This window comes from Canis lupus, chromosome 4 (genome assembly GCF_003254725.2).
Source record: "Canis lupus dingo isolate Sandy chromosome 4, ASM325472v2, whole genome shotgun sequence".
In the NCBI taxonomy this organism is placed as follows: domain Eukaryota; kingdom Metazoa; phylum Chordata; class Mammalia; order Carnivora; family Canidae; genus Canis; species Canis lupus.
The window spans coordinates 799371-825375 of record NC_064246.1 but is presented as its reverse complement, the minus strand read 5'-3'; the positions used below and the strand labels follow the sequence as shown (position 1 = coordinate 825375).

At 37.2% G+C, this 26005-nt stretch overlaps 1 protein-coding gene across 32 annotated transcripts in view; it reads left to right on the top strand.

Annotated features, from left to right (window-relative positions):
- CHRM3 (cholinergic receptor muscarinic 3) overlaps nucleotides 1-26005 on the top strand; it is a 502174-nt gene that overhangs the window by 254684 nt on the left and 221485 nt on the right. For 22 of the 32 annotated variants that reach the window (XM_025448600.3, XM_049108913.1, XM_049108912.1 and 19 more), the window contains one exon: nucleotides 1861-1964. The gene's annotated coding sequence lies outside the window, so the exon portion shown is untranslated. Of the gene's footprint in view, nucleotides 1-1860; nucleotides 1965-4015; nucleotides 4226-26005 lie in introns of all 32 variants that reach the window. The other 10 variants (XM_049108893.1, XM_025448589.3, XM_035714978.2 and 7 more) reach the window with 2 other exon arrangements.

Genomic DNA, 26005 nt, shown 5'->3' with positions numbered 1-26005 from the left:
GTTCATCATTTACATGCTCTTCCTTGTGAATCCTGGCCTTGTGAGCCTCTCCCTGTGGCCAAAGGAGGACTGGCCCTGGCTTCAGCCTTGGTCTACACGACTCACTTTTTGGTTTGGGCAAGCCCCTCAACTACGATCTCCCCTAGTGCATGGTGCGGGGTCAAGTCGCACTATCCTGCCTTACAGAGAGATTGCAACGCCAGGGTGAGATTACATGCATACAGGATCTCGGAACAGGGTTCAAATTCTCTACAATTATTGGGGTAGGGGTTTTTGTTAGTACAATGAGGCTCATTTCCAAGAATTAAAATCTGTAAAAAGATATGCTGCCATTTGTTTGTGTAGGTTCTATTTTTCTCACTCTATTGTACACCCTTTAAGGCAGCTTTCAGAACATGCCATTCTTCCTCACAGCTTCCTGCATTTGAATATACTGCTTGAATATCTTCCTCCTCCCCTCCACCCCCATGTCCCTTTGTCTGTCTGCTTCTTACTACTCAACACTCAGGACTCAGAGACCTCCTGCTTGGCAGGGCCCACCTCTGTGCCCTCTCTGTTCCATGGTGGGGCAGTTAGTTGCCCCTATTGGGATGATCTTTATCCAGTGTGCTCTTCCATTTGACCGGACTCCAGCTGTTTGAAGGCAGGACCAGGTCTTACTCAGTTCTCAACTCAATGCCTGGTTCATGTTATTTGCTCAGTAAATGTTGATCAAAATGATGAATGAATGTCAAATACTAGTTGCCATGAAATAAATTGTACTAATTAGGGGGATGCCTGGGTGAGTCAGTGGTTGGGTGTCTGCCTTTGGCTCGGGAAGGGGTCCTGCGGTCCTGGGATCGAGTCCCGCATCGGGTTCCCTGGATGGAGCCTGCTTCTCCCTCTGCCTGTGACTCTGCCTCTCTCTGTGAGTCTCTCATGAATAGATAAATCTTTAAAAATTGTATTAACTAAGTGGTTCTTTGCTTATTTGCTATAAAACTAATGAAGGAAACTCAATACTTGGCTTCCTGTAAATAACACAAATATATATGCATCACGTGTACATAGTAAGAGGGAAAGCTAATAAAACACTCCTAATTGTTGGAAATTTCAGACTGAGGACATGTGACTAGGACAGAGATCACAAGATGTGATGTTTGTGTGGAAAGGTAGGCTTCACAAACTCATTTTGTAAGTAGATCTCAGTAGCTGCTGTGGATCACTCATTCATCCTGATAGGATATGAACAGGTATTGTAGAAGATAAGAGTTTCTTGATGAGTATCTGGAAAATGCTGGCATAAATCTCTACTTGTAAAATTTCTCATTTAATTAAAATGCCATCTCTGGAGGAATAGGAGAAGGGTGATCAAAATGTACAAACTTGGGACACCTGGGTGGCTCAGTGGTGGAGCATCTGCTTTCTGCTCAGGGCATGATCCCAGGGTCCTGGGATCGAGTCCTACATCAGACTTCCTTTGGGGAGCCTGCTTCTCCTTCTGCCTGTGCCTCTGCCTCTCTCTGTGTGTCTCTCATGAATAAATAAATATATTTTTTAAAAGGTACAAATTTCCTAGTTCTCATCACAAGGAGAAAGAAATTATTTTTCTTTTCTTTTTTGTTTTGTTTTTATGGTATCTATATGAGATGATTGATGCTAACTAAACTTATAGCAGTAATCATTTCACAATATGTGTAAGCTGAATCATTATGCTGTACACCTTACACTTAATACAGTCATGTACGTTAATTGTTTCTCAGTAAAATGGGAAAAAAATAAATAAAATGCTCTCTCACGGTTTAGTGATCCAAGTATCCTCCTTCAAAGTTTATTGTGACTTAGATTAACTTACCTCTTCTTTATTTGTTTGATTTTCAGCTTTCTGTGGTGATATGGCATCTGTTTTGTTTCTACAAGAGAAATTCAGCGCACAGCAGAGTCCTTGATAAATTGGATTGGTTTGATGGTCCTACCTGGAATAGGTATGTAAAATGTCCATATGCTTACCCATTGTTTTGAATCATAAATATGATTCAAAAGAAACCATTACTGTTATTCTTGTTGCTCACTGAGAATGCAGTTTGTTCTGAGGAGTAAAATTCATGTCAGAGATGACTTTGTCTTTATTGCTTAATAGTATATGTTTATAGTATGACTTACAAGGCTCCTAAAGACCCATTTATTTTTTACTCATGTGATAAATACACATTAAGAATACACCCATTCCAGGAAAGAGGGGAAATTTTATGTTCATATGATTCTGAAAATAACAAGATTTATCTACAACTCTGTGGAAATCAAGTATATGAAATATGACCGATCCTCTGGTATATTTGTGAAAGCAATGTCTGTTGTTCAAAGTTCTAACAGACAGGTATGAACGTCTTTTTTCCTGAAAATTCATACAGGCTTAGACGAAACTAAATGCCAAATTATGAACTGAATAACAACGCATGTGAGTTAATTAATGATCCCTTGATCTCTGAAGTTTGTGACAATTACTCCTTTGGTGTATATCATGATAGGAATATGGCCTAAAACAAAATGTACAGTATTTGACAGTTTTATTATATAATGAATTTTCTTGAAGGAAATGCTCTAAAATTAGATTGTTATAAGACATGAGCCCTGTAACTCTTGATTTGATCTAATTCAGACTACTTGGATGACTACTTTGTGGGTGTGTGTGGTATGTTATCACTAAGGGACACTTGATTACAAGATTCATTGCTTTTTGGTATTCAACTTTTAAAATATTACTAGGAATACAGTAGGCTTGTTGAGATGCTCTTACAAATTTACAAAAGTGTCCCATCTGTAATAATTGTGTTTTCAAAGCTAAAACTCTTTCACGACTCCCTTCCTCCCCTCAAAAAAAGGTGCTGAAAACCACATTTGAAGTAGCACAGACCTGAGAGTTAACCAGATATGAGGACTTGGCCTTACCACTTGACCCATTACCTTGGAAGAATTTTTTGTTTCCTTAGGAAGAGTGTTGTCACTTAACTTGGAAGACAGAGAGGGAGAAAATAAATTAATTCAAAATTACAATGTACCAAATACACCAGGTCACCTTTATTCTTAATGAAGGATCAGGTAATTAATGATTGTGTTTTTAAGAGTCTCCAAAGAATCTCACTCCTAAGTTCTGTGAGTCTGAAATCCATAACTAGAATTTAACTCCCTGATTTAAACAGAATTTGCAACTGGCCATCTCTGTATCAGATCTATCTTAGTTTGTTTATTTTTTTCAGGCTTTGTTGTGTTTTGTGGCCTACACAAAATTGATATGTGTTTATAAAAATTATCAAATCATAAAACCAGGAGAGTTCACATAAAAATCTGGGTTCCCAGTCTTCCTCTGTGGTACTACAGTTTAGCCAGTTACTCACTTAACAAATCTAGTTGCCATACAAGAGAATTCCCTCTTTTTAACAACTCCCTGTCTACCCCATCCAGTTTTTCCATGTTGACCTGGACTCAGTGGTTGTCAACCCTCAGGGTAAGAAGATGCTGGTGTCCAGGTTGTACCCAGGAAATTAAGTCCAAATCTCTGAGAGGAGCTGGGGCTTTGGGATTTTTAAAAAGCTCTTCAGATGATTCATAGGTGTAGCTGAGGATTTAGAACCACTGCTTCAAAATCTTCATTCAATGCAAGTGCATGAGAGTGACTTCCATCACTTCCTTGTCTCACCAGGATTCTACAATAGTCCCCCAAATCACCTTCTTGCTTTCTGTTCTAGTCTCCATTCAGTTCATTACCCACCCAACAGCCAAATTGTTTATAAATAGAAAAATGTCTATTCAATTCCTGCTTATGCCTCTTCAATAGTGAAAAAGATAATGGGTACTGATCATTTATATTTTGCTTGGATAAATAACCTGAATTGAGGTTTTGTTGAAAGATCAAGTCACTTGAGGCAGTGAGTTTTAGGAGCAAGTGGGAGAAAGGGCATAAAAGATGTTGTTGAAGATATCAAGGCATCGCCTCATCAAGCCTCTGGCCAAATCTTCTGCCTTCCTGCTCCTCCAGGCAGTGACTGAGAAGCCAGAAGTGTCGACCTGTCCCACAAACCGCTGCCTAATCCACGTCTTGGTCTCACACTACCATCAGGAGCAAACAGATTTCATAATTGGTCAGTGACATTATTACAACATTAATTTTATGGCACAGCCACTAAAGTTTATTGAATGTCACTCCTTCATAGTGGCATGATTCACCCAGCAAAATACGATGATATTGGTAAGTTTTAGGCAGAATAACAGAATTAGGGGCGTGTGTCTGTTGGGTGGGGGGCGGGTGATTGTTATAGCTAGGATCTTTTCTTCTGTAGCTCAGATATATAGGCTTTTCTTTTCACCAGTAAATTATGTAAATTCAGTTATTTATCTGAGCTGTGGTGGAGACATTTTTTTCTCATAATGACTGTAGAGTGACGTTATAGACCACTGTTTCAGCCACCGAAATCTTTCCTTCAGACCTTAAGAACCCTGTAACTATAGATGTTGCACTTCCCATTGGAAGGGAAGAGGATAAGCTGTCATCAAAATGTTTTTGTCAAAAGATACCCTTTGAGAGATAGTGATGCTATTTTAATCAGAGGTTTAAGAGAAATCAATAATTGTAAGCTGCTTTGATGCTGAGTAGAAATTTGGATCTGTGTCAGCACCCCTCACACATGGCGTAATGAACTATTCTTTCATGCTTTTCTTTCATGCTGTCTTCCACATAGAACTGCAGCATTTCACCACTTACATTATTAAAAAGATCAAGGAGCTGCGTGCATTAAGAACATAACAAAAATGTGCGTTTGACATTCGGGTAATGGAGATCGGTAGAGAGGTTCTAAATGTGGTTTCCTAGGGGTTGAATTAATGCCTGCAGTACAGCTCCCTTTATTACCCTCAATTATTTTCATCCATGAAGCTAAAGTGTGTTTGTGGACCTAATTTGCCCAAATAATGTGCCTGCACAGCATTATCTTTCATTTAAGAAAATAGTTGATAGTTTAAACTTTCTCCTAAAGGTTTATTTTGGGGGTAAATGGAGAAAAAAATAGAGAGGGCGTGCATGCACGCACACACACCCGTGCACAGACACGCACTAGGAATTCGGGACAGGACAGTGCTTATTAATGAAATGCTCGTGCATTTCCTTTGGGGATCAGGGTGGCTTGGTCTTGCGTAGAATTCTCTCTGGTGAATAAAGCTGGAATAAGGCCACAGATTCTTTTCATGCCATTTTAGGAATTTCTTTGAAAGGATTCAGGCAGCGATGCTTCCTATGTTGTAGAGTTTTACATTAGTACGGGCAAAGTTTTTCAAATAGTATAAAACCATTCTTTTTCTAAATTCCTTATATCCCTGAATCTCTGGGTTCTGGACAGGGAAGATTAAAATTTCTATAAAATCTGCCGTTTTGCCACCATATGGAACAACTATTGAGAAAGAAATTTATAGTGTCTGAAATGAACCTTGGGTTCAGCATACTTCACTTTGCATTTTCTATGACTTTTTTCATTTGCCATGATGTCTCTTTAAATCAGAGAGGTTCTCTAAAACTAACATACAGTTGCTTTGGATTAATTTTTAAAATCGAATATAAAAGATAAATATATCCTGTGTTTATCATAGGGCAGACACAGTATGGATGCTTGGTAATACTGAGTTCATTGCGAATATTTGTCTTATTTTATATTAATACATCAAATGGTTCCAAAACTACACATTTGTCACAGATACTTACTAATGCATCAGACTTTTTCTTATTCCTATCATTCCCCTCGCCAACTCTTGAGAATGAATATTCTAGAACAAAACATATAGTCTTTCAGTATCCTCCATGTTTGGACTCCCCATTACACTTCCATAAATATTTGTGGGATCTGTGGCATGTATAATTCCAATGCATTTTACTCTTAGACACAAGCAGATGAAATACCAAAGCTAGAAAGTTACTTGGCCAGTGAAGTACACACATGAAATAATGAGCAATGAAAATGGTAATTTGTCAAATCAGAGACTATATCTGATGTGTTCTGCCAAAGCAGAGAGATGGGCATCATTTTTAAAGGATTTGGACAAAGCCAAAGGGCCAAGAAAGCTAATATTTTGGTTAGCAGCTCATCTTGATTTTATTAAGGCCAGGACCATTTACTTCCTTCCTCTTCACCAGTATTTTCATCTTTAATTTTTTCCCTACCATGTTGAGGAGATGTTCTGGTCTAAAATCTCCTCGCAGAGGTGCTTTATCTCGAAACTTTGCTAGAGTCATGTGGACAAACATCAGAAGGTAAAATTCTACAGAGTGGCTACCAACACTAGTCTAGTATAGAAAGAGCCACACTAGTGAGCAATTGAGTAGCTTCTGATGCATTCAAATAAAAGCTAGCAAGTATCTGAATCTTTCCCATGTGTCTGTCTACTTATCTGTTAAATTTCTGTCTTTTCTTGGCAAAGTTAAAGCCCAAAATAAGATGTTAGGCTTTATATTGCTTCACGCTTGCATTTTAGAAAAGGAATAGATGGTCCAATTGGATATGATGGTCTTCACAATACTAGAAGCCCTTCATACATGAAGTTATTTTTTTCAGTCGTTGTGCAAATTCACTTTGAAAGCAGATTGCATTTGCCCTGGAGTGCCTGGGAAATAAGTAACTTCTTATATTTAGGTTCTTAAATCATATTCTCATATTGGTGAGACTTTAAAAACAAACCATTTTTATCAGAATCCTAAAATATGATTGATGATAACTTTGATTACAAGTATTTTGAAATCAAGAACGTCCATACTTAACTTGGCCTTATCGGTGCTCAAACATATTTTTCTTTACATTACTAATTTTCTAAAACATTTTCTTCTTCTATTAACTTGTTTTTATGTATGTATCTGTACTATGCTGTTTTTACCAAAAAAAAGATTTTAGGTGTGTTAGCACAAGAATAAAATAGAATAGTTTTATACAAAATAGAAAATTAGGGTGGAAAAATATAAATAAAACCAGAGAACCAGAAGAGAAATAAAATATCAATCACAATGAGGCAAACCCTAGGAACTAGCAGTTACTACTATAGATCCTTAGGCTTGCCTCTGAGTTTCCTGGCAGCTAAAGCAAAAGTTAGTTAGGCAATTTTGTTATGTGAAAAAAAAAAAAAATCTTAAGAAAAGCAAATACTGCCTAGCATTAACATACTCATTAACATAGAAAGAGAAATTACACACCTGATGGGAGTCGAGGAGTAAGGAGTGTTTATGATATGGAAGGACCATTGAACTCATATGAAGGATCACAGCAATAGGAACAAGATAGCTATCCTGAACCATAGGTATGGATCTGTTTGTTTGTTTATATTTGTTTGTTTATATTTGTAGTCGTGTTTCAGCTGATGGTTGAAAGAAATCCATTGAAGTCAGGATTTTGTATATTGAATTTCATTGGCCTTTTAACCTCAGTGGTCTCAGAAGTCTTCATTTTGTCTTCTGCTGCCTACCACTGTCAGCATTAAATTTTTTTAAAGATTTTATTTTAAAGTAACTTCTACACTCCCGTGTAGGGCTAAAATCCAGAGCCCTGAGATTAAGAGTCCCCCTACCCCACTGACTGAGCTAGCCAGGTTCCTTTGTCAGCATTAAATTTTGAGATACTTTATGCAATCAAGTTGAAGCTATAGTTTCAGAATTGCTTTCTAGGTTCTCAGGAAAGTGGAGATAATTTTATTGTTTCAAATTCTTTATTTCATTTGGCAAAAAAAAATGCGTGCTTGCCTAACACTGTTTTTATTATGTTGACTACTACCAGATATACATGTTTTTTATTTTGTTACTTTTTAAGCTTTTGGGAAAAAAATGAATGTATCTTTATTTCTTTCTTTCTTTATTCTGATTAGAATCATTGAACAAAGACTAGTAAAGTGCTACTTACTTTCTGAAACAACACCTTCTGGTGTTAATGGCACAAACTGTATGTTGTTGTCCTGCTCTTGAAATCCACCCCATTTCAAATCTTAGGGTCGCCTAGGTGGCTCAGTGGTTGAGCGTCCGCCTTCAGCTCAGGGAGTGACCCTGAGGTACTGAGATCGAGCCCTGCATTGAGCTCCCTGCAAGAAGCCTGCTTCTCCCTCTGCCTTACCTATGTCTCTGCTTCTCTCTCTCTGTGCCTCTTATGAATATATAAATACAATTTTTTAAAAAAATCTTCCATCAAATTTCAAATTGCAAATACAATATGAAAATTCTTGTGATCAATTCTCATAGAAGCATGACACACAATTTGATCATTTTAAAAAGAAAAAAAATGGGGTTTTGGGGTAGCTCAGTTGGTTAAGCATCCAACTCTTGATTTCAGTGCAGGTCCTGGTCTCTGGGTCCTAGGATCAAGCCCTGTGTTGGGCTCCATGCTCAGCGTGGAGTCTGCTTGAGATTCTCTCTATCTCTACCTCTGCTCCCCTCCCCCCGCTTGCATACTTTCTCTCTTTCTAAAATAACAAATAAATCTTCAAAAAATAAAAAAGGAAAAAAAAAGGGAATCAGAAAAAAAAATAAAAAAAATTTTAAAAAGGGAATCATATTTTGCAAGCAACATTACATAAAAGATAAAGAGAAATCCCTATGTATGAATTCTGGCCTTAAGAGATTGAAAAGTCTATTTTCAATATGGAAAAACTAATGGGAATAAATCCATAGGAAAGAATGAATCATCAGTAAAATACCCCTCTTCCATGTTAATATATAGCTCATTTCCAAATACTGAGTAATGCATACTCATTAATTTAATATAAAGTATTAAAACATCAGGGCAGGTAGAATAAAGTAATGAGTGGCCAATATCTCAAATTTATATTCTTCTTCCACTAGTTACAGTAGTTACCTACTTTGAGCATATTCTTTTTTTTCCTAATAGCCTTTCTTTTATAATTTCACTTTGAGCATATTTTTCACTTCTGGTTGCAATGTATGTTCTTCCTATTTAGCATAAGAGATAAATTTGAGAGCCTGTCTCCAAGTTGTAAACAAAATGTCAACATGGTGGTACTGAAAGCTGTCTTTCTGGGACATTTTTTCAACTTATAAAGACTATCTTAAATTGATTATTTTAATGTGAAGCAGGTAACACTTGAGTATCACCTTTAATCTGTTTGACTATTTCATATTTACCAGACACTGCTACGGTCCAGCCCCTGTGTAGGACCCCTAGCGCGTATCATTGCTTTGGTCATCTGATTTCATCTTCAAAGCAGCCCTGTGACTTAGATAATATCATCCTCACTTTTCATGTAACTAAAAAAATGTATTACAATAAAGTTGAGTCACCAGTAATTCCCATATACTAAGAAAGATGACCCATCATAACCAGAACACTTACCTTCTCAGTGCAAAACCCTCATCGTGCACATCAATGCTTCTTATCCGGGATGATTTTGCCCACTGTGGGACGTGGGGCAATTTTTGGAGCCATGTTGTTTGTCGCAACGGAGGAGGCGAGCATTCCTGGCATCTAGTAGGCAGAGGTCAGGGATGATGCAAACTTCCTACAATGCACAGGATATCCCTATCACCCAAGTAGTAATTATCTAGACCAAAATGTCCATGGTGCCCAGGTGGAGAAACCCTGCTCTAAAAAAGGTGCCTTTGAGTAATTACTATTGAGTAATTAGTGAAAGGACACAGATGTGCATAAGAAAAAAAAGTGTACAGGGAGTGTGAATATTCTGACAGGGACCCTGGAAAGAGTGAGCCTAGAGGCTGCGGGGCTGCAGAAAAGGAGGGAGTGGAAGGCTTTGCTGATGGAGCCTAGAGACACATGTGGAAACCTGTACTAAAGGAAGTTTGTGCCCTTCCTTTAAATACAGGACATGCTATCTCCCCTCGAAAAGGCACACTCTTTTGGGGGAAACAAACTCAGAGGTAGTCCATCTCCATTTTAAGCTCAACTTCTAATTTGGGTTGAAATCAATTGCCTGAAAACGGGCTATTCCTCCTTTCATTCATCCCTTCAGACACAACCATCTTGTGCTTCAGCCTCACTGAGCATTTTGCTGGACTTTCATGTTTTTTCTGTCTGCCTACCCTTTCTGATGCCACAGGACATGTAAGCTCTAAGAAATGTCCTGACCCACTACATGTTTGGGGGCTCTGTCTCACTCCACATCTGCATTTTAGCTGTACCACTCATGGAACCCTAGCCACGAACTAGATAGCTCGATAATTCTAGGAAAGGTACTTAATTTCTCTGAAATGGGATGTCTTTATCTCTAAAAATGAAAATAGTAGTATGTTCTTCCTGGGATTGTAGTGAGAAATAAAAGAGTATCTAACACAAATTGAGTTCTTCTAGATATTCTATGAGGTCCTCAGTTACGTGTCATTTCATTGGCTATCTCAAAAACAAAAACAGGGCAAGGGAGTTGTAACCAGTAGTTCTTTGAATACTGTCTCTGTATTCTGTGTGCTCACCCAAATATACAAACAAAAGCAGTAATAAAAACCTTTTGCTCTGCTTCCCCCATAGTCTGGGTCTTACTAGCTCTCCAAATTGTGTTCTATCTTTGACTCACCCCTCCCCCATTATCCTGCATGTCCCCTCATTGCAACTTAATGACTCTAATGTCTTTTTATTTTTAAAAAAGATTTTATTTATTCATGAGAGACACAGAAAGAGAGAGAGAGGCAGAGACACAGGCAGAGGGAGAAGCAGGCTCCATGCAGGGAGCCCGACGTGGGACTCCATCCTGGGTCTCCAGGATCACACCCTGGGCTGAAGGCAGGGCTAAACCGTTGAGCCAACCCAGCTGCCCTCTAATGTCCTTTTCAATAATTTCCTCGATTATCTCTGCCACCAGTGTTACCTCACTCCTGTCTTTTCTCAGCATTGATCCCAGAATAATCTGGTTGTTTTTTTTTTTAAGAATTTATTTATTTATTCATGGGAGACACGGGGGAGAGAGAGAGAGAGAGAGAGAGAGAGGCGGAGACACAGGCAGAGGGAGAAGCAGGCTCCATGCCGAGAGCCCCACGCGGGACTCGATCCTGGGACCAAGATCACGCCCCGGGCCAAAGGCAAGCGCTAATCCACTGAGCAACCCAGGAATCCCCCGAATAATCTGTTTTTAAGTGAACCACATAATGTTGCCCTTCTACCTTAAAAAGTGTTGACTCCTGGGATCGAGTCCCACCTCGGTTCCCGGCATGGAGCCTGCTTGTTTCTCTGCCTCTCTCTCTCTCTCTCTTTATCACAAATAATAAATAAATCTAAAACAAAACAAAACAAAATAAAACTATTGACTCCGTGGTACCTGCAGGCACCAGTCCTACAAACTCACCCTGAAATTACATAGTTTTTTTGCAAGCTCCCTTCCACCAATCCTATATAAGTTTCACTACTCCCGCGTCTTCCTGTCTCCTGGGAATTATCTAAACACTGTGTTTGCACATGCTGCCCTTTCTGCCTGCAGTACGCTGACCCCCCCCTTACCTGCCACATGTGCATTCATCTCAAAACCCAGATTACATCTCGCTTGTTCATTGATGCCTTTCCTCATGCCCTGATCGTCTCCCCCAGGCAGAGTTCAGTTCACCATGCTTTTACCCCAAAACCCTTCCTTCTTAGTCACCCAGCACTTACCACCCTGTATTATAGCTTCTTGATGTCCTTGATCATTGCCCCTTCATACTGTGAGTTCTTTGAGTACTGGGACCCCCATCATTTCATCATAGTATTCTAGTGGCAGTACAAAGTGGCCACTACATAAATGCTTTATTGTTGAATAAATGCTAAGTGATCCATGAATCCCTCTTGACTTATTATTCCCTTGCAGCTAGGGAAGTGATGCAATAAATTAATTTGCTCAACATTCTGGAGCATCCAAAAAGATTAGCAGTGTTTCATTAACTTGAGCTTTTACCCTCCCATTATTTTTCAGTTGGGAAGAAATTCAGATAGAGAAAAATATAATGTACCTACCTCCTAAGACATTAACACCTTTTATAAGATGTATTGTCATTCAATTTCTTCATAATTATTAACTTAAATTCTTAGTGCTCGCTTTGGCAGTTCATTTACTAACATAAGTAGTTGGGGAAAATTTAAGATATTATCTTGATCTCTCAAGAAAAAATGCTGTCCCTTATGGTCAGAGGTCATCCATTCATTCAGTAGATTTGTGTTATTGTCTAATTTGTGCCAGATTACCTAGAACATTATTATTCTATTAATACTATATTTTAATAATCATAGTAATTTTTTGAAAATTAATGAGATGTAAAAAGTGTCCTCTAATGCCCAAGAATAATTAATTGACTCACTTATGCTTAGAAAATATCTACAAGTTTTATATTTGATCTAGGGCTTTAAATTTATTTGTTAATAAACTCCTAATGGAAGATAATGTTACCTTTATATCATGGTGTTGGGTTCAAAGATTATTGATCACTGTGCTTTATGGGCAGGAATATTCCAGAACAACATCATGCAATATTGTTATTACAACATGGTCTTTCTGAGTAAATTAGATCATAGAAATGCTTAGATATACTTTTAAAAAATCAGTTCAGTACATAGTTAAAGCCATTCCTTTTACATTTCATTGAACAAATATAACAAGTTTGTGGTCTTCATATCACAAAATCAGAAAAAATCCTGCCTTTACCAAGATAAATATGACATATTTTAACCAGGTGCACTCAAGAACAAAATATACTATATATAAAATTTACTATATAAGTATATTCTTATCACCATCAAATACTGTTATGAATGCATTATGCCATACTGGATGTTTTACAATGATGAACAAGACTCTGCTTTTAAGGTAGTTGCCAGTCTGAAAAAAAAAATTAGGGAGTTATGATACCTTCTTTTATTTTTTTAATATGTCAGTGTTCTTCATCAAACTATTTGAAGAAGGGACTAATATAAATCTGTTAGTATATAATATTGTATATAATTAGTGTATTATATATTGTTTTATTGTATATTACCATATATGTTATCATATATACATATATGTATTTCCCACTAACTTAGAAGCATTGTTATGGTTTTTTCCCAAAAAATATTTTACCATACTGGTATTCAACACAAATTTGATGAGTATTTTTTAACTTTATTCAAACTGCAGTATCAATACAAAATTTAATGTTTTATATGCTCTATATTTTAATGCTAAGACTATTCAAGTCCACTAAGTGCATATTTGCATTAGTACATATTTATTTGTATATGTTCTTCTTCGTTTGAGTCTAACAATATTGTATGTCAGTGTATCAATGATTTAGAAAGTACTTCCATATAAGCAGTAAGTAGCATGGTTTAATGGTTATGGGCATAAACTTGTACCCAGCAGCTCTGGGCCAATGGAGTCGCCTTGTTTCCTGACTTATCTTAGCCACTGCTTTCCCAGTAATCCAGCCCACCTTACAGAGAGACTGTTGAAAAGATTCCATGAAATGAGGTATATAAAGGGCTTTCTCCATGCCTTTGCAGGTTAGGGTTCAGAGAAGAGTGATTTTAATTTAGAACTCACAAAGGCCTTTAGTAGTTCAACCTTAGGGGCTCCCGGGTGGCTCAGTCAGTTAAGAATCTGCCTTTGGCTCAGGTCATGATCCCAGGGTCCTGGGCCAGAGGCCCTCACTGGGCTCCCTACTCAGTGGGGAATCTCCTTCTCCTTCTCCCTCTCCCCCTCCCCCTGGCTCATTCTCTCTCTCTCTCTATCTCTCAAATAAATAAAATATTTTTTTTAATTTTTTTAAAAAAACAGCTCAATTTTATGTCAAAAGGAGGGATAGAGGGGGAAAGGCCATGTGCAAAGTAATAGGGAAGTTATCTGAATGTAAGTCAGGCAGCTCTGGAGCGCCAGAATGAAGGCTTCCTTCATGCCCATCCACAGGGACTCCAGCCCTGAAGTCCTGGTGGGCCAGAGGGATCTTTGCATCTTCGATGCTCTGAAAAGCCAGGAGTTCCGGAAACATCGGGTAATAATGCATTTAAAGAAAAATTTGACAATTTAGTGAATTTAGTGAATTCCTATGGGGAATTCAAGTCAGGGATGAGCACAGAGAGTCTTCAAGCCACAGGAGTATAGCAGCAGAAAGTAATCTTTTTGGTGAAGCTGTGCTACTTTCACATCCCAAGGGCAAGAATCCTGTCTTAATCGATATGAGAGTGCCTGGTACAGACACTCGATATATATTTGTTTAATAACTGAACAAATGGATGAACTTGAATAACTAGAACTAGAGTGTTAATAAAAACATTTTCAAGTTTTAAGAAATTATTATTATTTATTTATTATTATTATTCACTAACACTTTGGAAAGAATATATGCCTTTAGGCAAGTTTTATTCACCTTAGGTCTCATTGTGTTCTTCTTTTCTGTATTCAATCTAAAATTCTTTCCTTAATTTTTTTCTTTTCCTTTTCTTGCTTATAAACAGCTGGACTTTGTCTTCTCAATATTTTAAAAATATTTATCTTCTTAACATCCCTAATGAAATAATAAAACTTTGTTGATGTGTACTAAATGAAAAGAAAGTCAAGACATAGTTGTTTGTTTTGTTTTGTACATAATATGTAACACAGATTAACAGACAAAGTGTTGATAGTGGTACTTTTGAGGTACCTATGTTAGGGAGGTGAAAGAATGATACTTAAGGAATACCAAGACTTTCAAAAACACAGATGTTTCTAAAGTCCTTTAAATCATTTTGTGTCCTTAGGATAGTTAAGTCCTTGAACTGCAGTCTTATTTTTTCTCTTGTCTTGGTTATTAGAAATATATCACTTCATTCCCAATATTACAAATTCGCCATTGAACATCACAATTCCAGATTTAACTCAAAAACCATGGGAACCTCTGGCTGACTCAGTAGGATGGGTGTGCGACTCTTGATCTTGGGGTTTTGAGTTTGAGTGCCACATTGGGTGTAATGATTACTTAAAAAATAAAATCTTTTTATTTATTTATTATTATTTTTTTAAGATTTTATTTATTTACTCATAAGAGACACAGAGAGAGAGAGAGAGGCAGAGACATAGGCAGAGAGAGAAGCAGGCTTCTCGAGTCCCGATGTGGGACTCAATCCCAGGACGAGGATCACACCCTGAGCCAAAGGCAGATGCTCAACTGCTGAGCCACCCAGGTGTCCCAAAAATAAAATCTTTTTTAAAAAGGATTTAACTCAAAAACCAAAGGTTGAAGATCATAATTAAAAGATATTCTGGAAGATGATAGATAATAGATAGATAGATAGATAGATAGATCATTATTCCTGGTTTGTTTTAGAATAATGTAAACCTCTTTAATTCTCTCCACAGTGTTTTTTTATAACAAGTACAATGAAAATATGATCTGCTTGAAATGCTGCTAATTTGTTTTGTTGAAAAACACAGAGTGAGATTTTTTTCAGTTAATTTTTCTTCAGAGGAGGATTCTAATTGAAGTGTCACAAATTTAAGATGCAGGAGGAATGACGAGTAATAAAATATTAGTGGGACCAAGCGTTGCCTTAGCTTAGAACACTTCTTTGTGTATAGAAAGATTTACATTCAGACATAGGCTAAGTAAACATTTCCATAAAAAGGTGATAAGAACATGAATACAAATGTAAATTTCTCTGATTAGAATTTTTTTTAAAGTAAGAGTGAAAAGAATTGTAAACAGCAGCCCAGGTGGTTCAGGGGTTTTAGCACCGCCTTAAGCCCAGGGCGTGATCCTGGAGACCCATGATCAAGTCCCACGGTGGGCTCCCTGCATGGAGCCTGCTTCTCCCTCCGCCTATATCTCTGCCTCTCTCTCTTTCTCTCTCTCTCTCTCTCTCTCTGTGTGTGTGTGTGTGTGTGTCTCTCTTGAATAAATAAAATATTAAAAAAAAAAGAAAAAAGAAAAGAATTGTAGAAAGCAGGGCTTATTTATTAGATTTTTGATAATGCTGCACATTACCACCCCAAATATAAAATTATTTTGTATTTGGGATGTCCTGTACTTCACCAACTTTGCACTGTGTCTTCAGAGAGCATATGTTTCCTCTTTCTGAGAGATTCTAAAACTAAGAGATCCTTAGACACCAAGACTGACAGAGAATAAAACAAAAAGCTGTGCCTTTTTGGAGGTCATGGTACAGATGGAGGCAGATAGAAAGTACAGAGATACACATGCAAATGTTGAGTGTCTAAGGAGATCCGTCTTAATAAGCATATTTGGGCCACAAAGAATCTTGGCAGGAAAGGGGTGTGGCACAATGTTCTTTTATTTGTTTGTTTAGGATTTTACCTATTCATTCATGAGAGGCACAGAGAGAGAGAGGCAGAGACACAGGCAGAGAGAGAAGCAGGCTCCTTGCAGGGAGCCTGATGCAGGACTCAATCCCAAGACACCAAGATAACGACCTGAGCCAAAGGCAAATGCCAACCACTGAGCCACACAGGCACCCCACGGTGTTCTTTTAAAGACAGGGTTCAAAAAATCCCTTTTAGTAAGGCCACATTGGAAAAGAGACCAGAAGAAGCCAGGGCAAGGGACCAGCATCAGCAAAGGTCCTGAGGTAGGAGTATGCTTGAGGTGTTGAGGAGAGGCAGAGAGGAGCCAAGAGACTGGATAGAGAGTAGGATAACTGTGAAAATGGCATCAAATCAGAAATTGATGGAAGAGGAGCAGATCATTGCAAGGCCAAGTAGACTACTGCAGGACCTTGAATTCTAGACGAAATGACCGGGGAAGCCTTTAGAAGATTTTGAGCGAAGGAGTGATGTAATCTAAGAATTTTGTAGAAAGATCATTCTGGCTTTCCTGTGATGGAGGAAGGGTTGCAATCCATCAATAATGTATAGGAGTGTGAGAAGTAGACATGAACATTTCTCCTCCTTGCACAGCCATGCCTAGTTGTAAGGAAGGTCTCCATGTGATCGGGTAAGAGTCTGAGGGGAGGCAAGAACAAGGAGAGTGGATATAAATGTGCAAAGGGCAGTTTCGGTGTCATTCACAGTAGTAGCACATGGGTTACGAGGTCTAATTTTGTGGAGGAGAAGTCATGAGTTAGGGTTTGAACATGTAAAATCCTGGGTGCTTAGATGAACTCCAAATGGAATATTTGGGAGGGGCACATGGGAGTTGTCTGGTTGGAGAAGATTTGGGGTTCTTTTATATTGTTATATGTCAATTCAAGCCGTGGAAACAAAAGTTTGTAAAGTGAAAAATATAAGCACCATAGGGATGTCAATGCTTCTAAGCATGATTCTAGAACATATTCAAAGGGTCACCTCATCTTCAGAGGGAGAGTAGGTGTTGGTAGGTGGAATTTTCTTTGTCTTCATTTCTCTTTTCCTTTTTTGCTCTAACATCCAGAATGCCGTGGATTTTCATTCCAATTTGCCTCTCCAACTTAATGTGAGAGCAAGTTTTCGGACATATAATACTTGAAATTCTTTTTTTCTTTTTTTAATACTTGAAATTCTTAAGCAGATCCCAGCAGGACAAAATAATCACCAAAAGAAGGGGCTATATTAACATAAATTGAGCGTATTTCATGCAAAAGTACTTTTTCATCTTATGGGGAGAAAATCACTTAAAAATAGGACTGTTTTCTCAAAAATTACCCCTTACGTGGAAATTCATGGTTAATTGTTTTTCTGGCTGCTTTGGGAAAGAATCATCATTTAAGAGTTGCATATGGTTGTTTGTATTAGTATTCCTAAAAATTCATAATGTTTGTGTGATCTGTAGTGCCTGGTAATTTTTAAATATATATTTATCTCTATTTCATCAGCTTGTAACAAAATACCTAAGCACATATACATATAGCTATATAGCTATGTATATAGTAATTCAAGAGAAAGGAATCCAGAGTGTTGATAACAAGCTATAAAGTATCCGAAGTTGAATTAATTACGTTGTTTGGACACTAGCTAAGAGCATCAGAAAGCAGAAACCTTTGGTTGGTGAATGGCTCTAGATGAGACCAAATTTGCTAAACAACCAGTATCACTCAAGAAAATTTGCCAGGGGCACCTGGGTGGCTCAGCCTTTGAATGGTCTGGTCTGCCTTCAGCTCAGGTCATGATCCGGGGGTCCCGGGATTGAGTCCCACATCAAGCTCCCCGAAAGGAGCCTGCTTCTCCCTCTGCCTGTGTCTCTGCCTCTCTCTCCGTGTCTCTCATAAATAAATAAAATCTTATCGTAAAACAAACAAAAAAAAAAACACTGAAAGGGGAGCACCACGGTGGCTCAGTGTGTTAAGTAAGCATCTGCCTTCAACTCAGGTCATGATCTCCGGGTCCTGGGATTGAGCCTCATGGTGGGCTCCCTGTTCAGCAGGCTGCTCAGCAGGGAGTCAGCTTTTCCTTCTCCCTCTGCTCATGGCTCATGGCCTCTCTCTCTCTCTCTCTCTCAAATAAATAAATAAAATCTTAAAAAAAAAAAAAAACTTTCAAATGACTTGATTCTAAGAGTAATTTTTTTTTTAATATTGTGGATATGCCCTGTGTTTGCTTAAAGGATTTTACCTTAACTCAACATGTTGTTACAAAAATTTCCTGGCTCTTATCAAAAGAAAAAGAAAAAGAAAATATTTTAAAGGTCAGAGGCTACAGACTTTTCATCATTTAGCCAAGAGACATAGATAATGTAGTCCATGTATTTGTTTGATTTAAATAAAATGTCAGCTTGAGGGAGTAACTATTGCTCAGTTATCTGAAGGTAGATGAAAGTGACATTAAGCGTGTTCCTCATGTGTACCTGGGGATCTCATCATATAGTAATTCATCCATTTTAAGTTTTAAATATTGTTGCTAGGGATAAAATAGTCAATCATAATTTTAAATAAACTCTAAATGTTTTAAATTGTATTCACTTTTTCTGTTCAGTCATGCTGACATCTCCTAATTCGGTTGTGCACAGGACTAGTGGACTGAATGGTTCTCTCTGTATTTTGTTGTCAAATGCGATGTTCACTTTTAGACTCAGAGCTTCCAGCTCCCCATGGCACATCATTTGAGGATTTTCCCCTAAGACCAAGTGTCTAGAAAATTCAGTTGTGAAAATATACAATCAAATGGTACTTGTCTCAATGTTTTAAGGATCCCGAGGGAAGAGACCATGGGGGATGGAAGTATCTCAAAATGAATTAGTGACTTCAGATGTTACCAGCATCTTATGTCAGTTCCCCCAAGGCTAATTTCCTGGAATCTGTTCCAGGTTCTTTCTCTTGAGTCTGAAAGGTGGTCTGTCTCTTAGGTATCTTGAGCAAATATATATATATATATATATATATATATATATATATATATATATCTTTGAGATAAATGTTCAGACACTGGAATCTATCAGGCAAGGGAAAAAAAAATGGGACACTGTCTTTTGAAGAAATCTGCCTTGTTTATGGTGCCATTCATCTTCCAGAGCATTTTGCATATGCTGGGGCCAAGTGAGTCTATAGAGAATATAGTATGCCTATGGAGTTGAAGAGAATTAGGGTTTCAGAATCAACACTCTGAAATTTGAACTCTGGTTAGAGGCCATCTTCAAAATAATTTCAAATAATTAATAATAATTCAAAATAATTGAAGGCCTCCAGTTAGTTACAATTTTGAAAGACAAAATGAGACAAAAAGAGACAAATTAAGAATTGGCAATTGAGGGGCACCCCCGGTGGCACAGCGGTTTAGCGCCGCCTGCAGCCCGGGGTGTGATCCTGGAGTCCCGGGATCGAGTCCTGAGTCGGGCTCCCTGCATGGAGCCTGCTTCTCCCTCTGCCTGTGTCTCTGCCTCTCAGTCTCTCTCTGTGTCTCTATGAATAAATAAATAAAATATAAAAAAAAAAAAAGCCAGGTAATCCTGTTGTTAGGCTCCTCCTTGCTGAGACCTTATGGTACATTGGTTCCATAACTCAAGAGAAGCATGGAGAATTTGAAAAGTAATTAAAGGATAATCACAAGGATGAGTAATAGAAGAAAAAGCAGGAGCAATTAAGAAAACCAAAGAGCTTCTCAAGAAGGACTTAAATGCATGAACAGCTCCTGGAGAGGAGATGGTGATTCTGTCTTATTCTTTCTGCACAACCAAACAGACAGTAGCTGGGCATGGGGGCTTTTACACTGCAGGATGAAAAATTATTTCTTGACAGTGAAACGGAAATAGCAAGGGAGGGAGGGCATTAAAAGACTGTAAAGTTTAATTGTTCAAAGAATTGGGAGTTTAGAGATGTGTTTTCGTCTATTTGCTTGGTCTTCAGTAAGTTCTGCCCTCAGATTGACTCCTTAGTCTTTTCTAACCATTTCTGTGAATTTCTTCATTGCTCCAGAAATATACATCTTCAGTGTATTTAGGAGTAGGAAAGCAGATCATCAGAGAATATGCAACATTTGCAGTACTGCTGTGCATTTGTGCAAACCTCTATTTGCCCCGTGTTTTCTTTACTTAATTTTGTAAGAAAAGTATTGTGATTGTTGCTATCAGGTCTGTATACAATCCTGGCAGACTAGGCCAAAACAGAAACCACTTCCTTTTTGGTCACAAAGTTACAATAACTTTTGAGAGCACCAAATTCATGTGTGAAGCCTTACCCCTCAATGCGATTTTATTTGGAGATAGGGCTTTTAGGAGGTAATTAAGGTTACATGAGATCATAAGGATGGGTCCTAATCCCAGAGGTTTGGTGACCTTATAGAAAAGAAACAAACAAAACAGGGGTGCCTGAGTGGCTTAGTGGTTGAGTAGTTTGGCTCAGGTCATGATCTCAGGATCCTGGAATGGAGTCCCACATGGGTTCCCACAGGGAGCCTACTTCTCCCTCTGCCTGTGTCTCTGCTTCTCTCTCTGTATCTGTCATGAATAAATACATAAAAATAATTAAAAAAAAAAAAAAAAAACGTAGCCCTCACCTACTCGATCCTCCCACCAAGAATCAAATCTTCTAAAACCTTCATCTTGGTCTTCTCTAACCTCCAGAACTGTGAGCTCTCTGTATTTTTGAACCACCCAGTCTGCAGCATTTGGTTATGGTAATCTGAGTAGACTAATAAAAGGAATGCTTGCTGCTTGACTATCATAATCTCATTTATCTCAAGCTGGCTTTAATTAGCAGAAAGGTTAGAAATTAGACAGTACTGTTCTCATAAGTATATCCATAGAGGTGAAGGGCAGAGGTAGTTGTGGTAGTGGGGATGAGAGGAGGATGGTAGGATAAGAAAAGCTCAAGGCATGTCCACCTTCAGCTGTTTCTCATTAGAGTGAAAACAGACTTGGGTTATGCCATACGTGGAAAGTGCCAGAACACTCTTTTAAATCAGACCTCTTTAGTGCTTTAGTGAACAGATCAAGAGATAAACTTAACAGGGCTTCCTTTGATTTGATGCACAGTGGGATTATTTTTCCAATATAAATAAAAGCTGGGTTAGCCTCTGGCCAATATATAAATGACAGTAAGCTATGCTACAGAAAGATGATTTTCAATTCCTTTTCACATAGCAATAATTTATGTATTAGATACCATGTATTAGGATATAGTGAGCTTTACTATATTTGTATGGCAAACAAGTTTCAGATCTATGTAATTTAAGAGAATTAAGGACAAAAGTCAAAATATAATGAGACAAATTACATATCAAAAGCAAATAAGACTGTGGTTGGCAGCTGAAGACTTTGATAAGTTGCCTACTCCCAGTACAATAGGAATTTAGCCAAGAAAGGCATCATTACAAATAACTCAAAGAAGATAACTCAAAGATACTGAACTTAAGCATGCTTTCTTTTAGAACATCACCACTGTTTAAATCATTTTGTTCTTACATTTGTATATTCATACAATGACAACAATTGTTCAGTAAACATCTTACATGAAGGAGTGAATGCTCAGAATAAAAGACCAACATGAGAGATAGATATTAATCTAAGCACAGACTCACAGATTTGTTATAGAAGCTTATAATTAAATGTCTTAATGATCCTCATTGGATTCAGTATGATCTGGCAAATTTAGAAAATTATCACGCCTAGAATACACTGAGCCATAGGAATTTCTAAGGGTTTTACAATTATTAATTCCTCTTTTCCACATAGTGTTCCTCTTTGAAGTGGATGTTATGATCATCATGCCCATTTTTCAGATAGAGTAGTTAAGGCTAAAAATATTGTTGTTTGCATAAGTCACAAGGTAGGAGCTGAGCCCCATCAATCTGGGTGTACAGTACTTCCAGTCTCTACTGCTTCTCAGCACTTCTGGTCTGCATGCACTCCATACTACCTCAATCATGAGCTTCTCTACCTCTCAGATGTGTTTTAATTATAAAGAATTAGATCAATATGGAACCAAAAACTTACGGATACAATGAGGATAATTTAACATTGTCTTAAGATGTGAAGTCACACAATGCATGCAAGATCTGCTTTCATTTTCCACCAGGCACATGGAAGTGCTCCTGGGTCAGTAAGAGCAAGGCACAAATCATTTGTCACAGGTTATAGGAAGAGCTCAGCCAAATCAGGCATATGATGATGTCTCTGCTTCCACCTATCTTATGTAAATGAGCCATCCGAGTTCTGAATCTTTTAAAGGAGGTGTGAGATGTTTCAAGAAATAAGAAAAGGTCTTTGACATTATTGGGCAAAGTGCTTATGGAATGTAAATTTGTTCTTGCTTGTGGAAGTAAGTTTGTGGTTTGTTTTTTTTTTTTTTGTTTTTTCTTTTTCTGGTTGATGTTAAAGGGTGGAGACTGCCCTCTCTCTGAAAAATACTTTATTTTATTTCATATTTACCTTGAGACTCTAGGCTTAAAAATCAAAAGAATTAAAAGGTTCCATTCTCCTGCACATTAATGAGCATATAAAAATGGATACTGAAGAATAAACTCTGAGTCATTTGTATTTTAATACATTTAATATCCTAGAATTATCACACTAATTTTGATCTGCATCATGTATGAAAAAAGTTATCCTTTATTTTAGTAATAATATGTATATCTAATTTTAATAAAGACTTCCATACTTCTTTTTTTACTTCTTAGAGTTTTATATCTATTTTTCATTGACATCTATATGGCAGAGCAAAAAACAACCCACCCAAAAAAACAAAAAAAGATCATAGAAATGACAATGTGGGTAAAATTGGAGTTGATTATTAAAGAATATTTCTATTTTATTTGGGGAAATTATTCATATTTTATATATCTTACATTATACAATGCTGACAAAATGAATTACTATTTTTTGATGGTTGTTAATTAGAAAAATTTAGTTTATTACTTTGACATGTTGGCACACTGATATTACATATTTTTTTATCTTAATTTCATTAGAAATCTGGGAGATCTTGAAGGACCAATAACTAAAATCATTGCCTTTTCTGTGGTAAACTACAGTCATAACATGCAAAATTACATGTAAAACATTAAAGGCTTTTGTGCATGTTATAAGCTATAGTATTAGAAACTCAAACTTTGGCTCTAAAAATTTTTCAAGCTATTATGATAGTTATATGAAATCACTTTTTCTCCCAGAGTAGTAATATTTAGAGGAAATGAAAAAAAAAAAGGAAAGAATACTCACTTAGAAAATGATTTTTAAGAACCAGAGAAAAAATTTTCATTGCCCCTGAATTATTTCAGGTTTACTATTCTGTAATTGGATCTTGAACTACAGTTACACGTTTAACTTTAGTTGTTTGGGGGATATTCTAGAAAATATGCACAATTCAAATGCCCTGGTTACCTCAGAATTATTTATCTTGATTTCTGTTTTCTTTTCTAATGAATGGATTACCTCTGTAGTCATCATAACATATGATAAATGTTACCTCTAAATTCAGCATCTTCTCCATCTTTTCCATTTATGCACTACCATTCTTTCTTAAAACTACTATTTATAACACACAGATTGTGTAGACCATCTTTACCAAGTAAAGTACTAGAAAATACATATCTGGATTTGAAGCCAAAAGACATGATTTCTGGGCCTGAGTTTGCTATTTTCTGAAATGTCTAGCGTTGAGTAAGACACTCCCTAAACTCCAGGTTCTGCCTTATTAAAATACAGATGATACCTTTGCTGGGGCTGGAATGAAAAAAATTTTTTTTTAAGATTTTATTTATTTATTCATGAAAGACACAGAGAGACAGAAGCAGAGACATGCAGAGGGAGAAGTAAGCTCCATGAAGGAAGCCCGATGTGGAACTCGATCCCAGGACCGTGGGATCATGCCCTGAGCCATAGGCAAAAGCTCAACCACTGAGTCACCCAGGCATCGCTGGAATAAAAATCTTATGTCAAAATATGAGTGCTATATCATATAAACTGTAAAATAATATAAAAATGCAAACTCTTAGAAAAATAGAGCAATCAAAACCCAAAACCAGTAGAAGGTAGAAGATAATAAAGATTAGAGCAGGAATAAACAAAATAGAAGCTAAAAAATGGAAGAGATCAATGAAACCAGCAGCTGGTTCTTTGAAAAGATCATTGAAATTGATAACTCTTTAGTGAGACTCATCAAAAAAGAGAGAGGTGACCCCAATAAAAAGAAAAGACAAATAAAAGAGGAGAAATAACAACCAACCCCACAGAAATAAAAAGGATTGGAAGATATAATATAAAATGTATAACCTCCCCAAACCAGGAGCCCAAATCAGAAAGAAATAGAAAATTTGAACAAACTGAGTACTGGCAATGAAATAGAATCAGTAATCAAAAAACTCCCAACATGGGACACCTGGGTGGCTCAGCGGTTGAGCACTTGCCTTTGGCTCAGGGCGTGATCCCAGATTTCTGGGATAGAGTCCCACATCAGCCTCCTTGCCTGGAGCTTGCTTCTCCCTCTGCCTGTGTCTCTGCCTCTCTTTCTGTGTCTCTCATGAATGAATAAATAAAATCTTTAAAAAAGAAAAAAATCTCCCAAAAACAAAAGTTCAGGACCAGATGGCTTCACAGGTAAATTCTACCAAACATTTAAATTAGAGTTAGAACACATTCTTTTCAAACTATCTAAAAAAATAGAAAAGGAAGGAAATCTTCCAAATTCATTCTGAGTCCAGCGTTACTGTGGTACTAAAACCAAAGACACTATGAAAAAAGAGAACTACAGGCCAATATCTCATACAAAGTACAAAATTCCTTCACAATAGAAACACTCAATAAAATAGGTTTAGAGAGAGTATACCTCAACATAATAAAGGCCATATATAGAAAATCTACAGCTAATATCGTACTCAGTGGTGAAAAACCAAGAGCTTTACCCCCTAAGATCAAGACAAGGATGTCCACACTTACCACTTTTATATTCAACATAGTATTGGAAGTCTTAGCCACAGCAATAAGACAACAAAATGATTTAAAAGATTGATATGGAAGAAGTAAAACTTTCCTTATTTGCAGATGTCATGATACTATACAGAAAATCCAAAAGACACCATCAAAAAACAACTAAAAGTGATCAATGAGTTCAGTAAGGTTGCGGGACATAAAATTAATGTACAGAAATGCATTACATTTCTATATAATAATAATGAAGTAGTAAAAAAAGAGAATTAAAAAAAAAAGTCCCATTTAAAATTGCACCAAAAAGGGACGCCTGGATGGCTCAGTGGTTGAACGTCTGCCTTTGGCTCAGGGTGTGATCCTGGAGTCCTGGGATCGAGTCCCACATCAGGCTCCCTTCATGGAGCCTGAAAGAACTATTCTGTGATCCAGTAATTGTACTACTAGGTATTTACCTAAAGTAAAAACAAAAAACAAAACAAACAAACAAAACCATGAATTCAAAAAGATATGTTCACCCTTATGTTTATTGCAGCATTATTTACAATAGCCAAGACATGAAAGCAACCCAACTGTCCATGGATAGATGAATGGATAAAGAAGAGGTGGTGTATGGAATATTACTCAGCCATAAAAAGATTGAAATCTTGCTATTTGCAATAACATGGATGAATCTAGAGGGTATAATCCTAAATAAAATGAGTCAATCAGAGAAAGACAAATACCATGTGATTTCACTAATAGGTGGAATTTAAGAAACAAAACAAACTAACAAAGAAAAAAAAC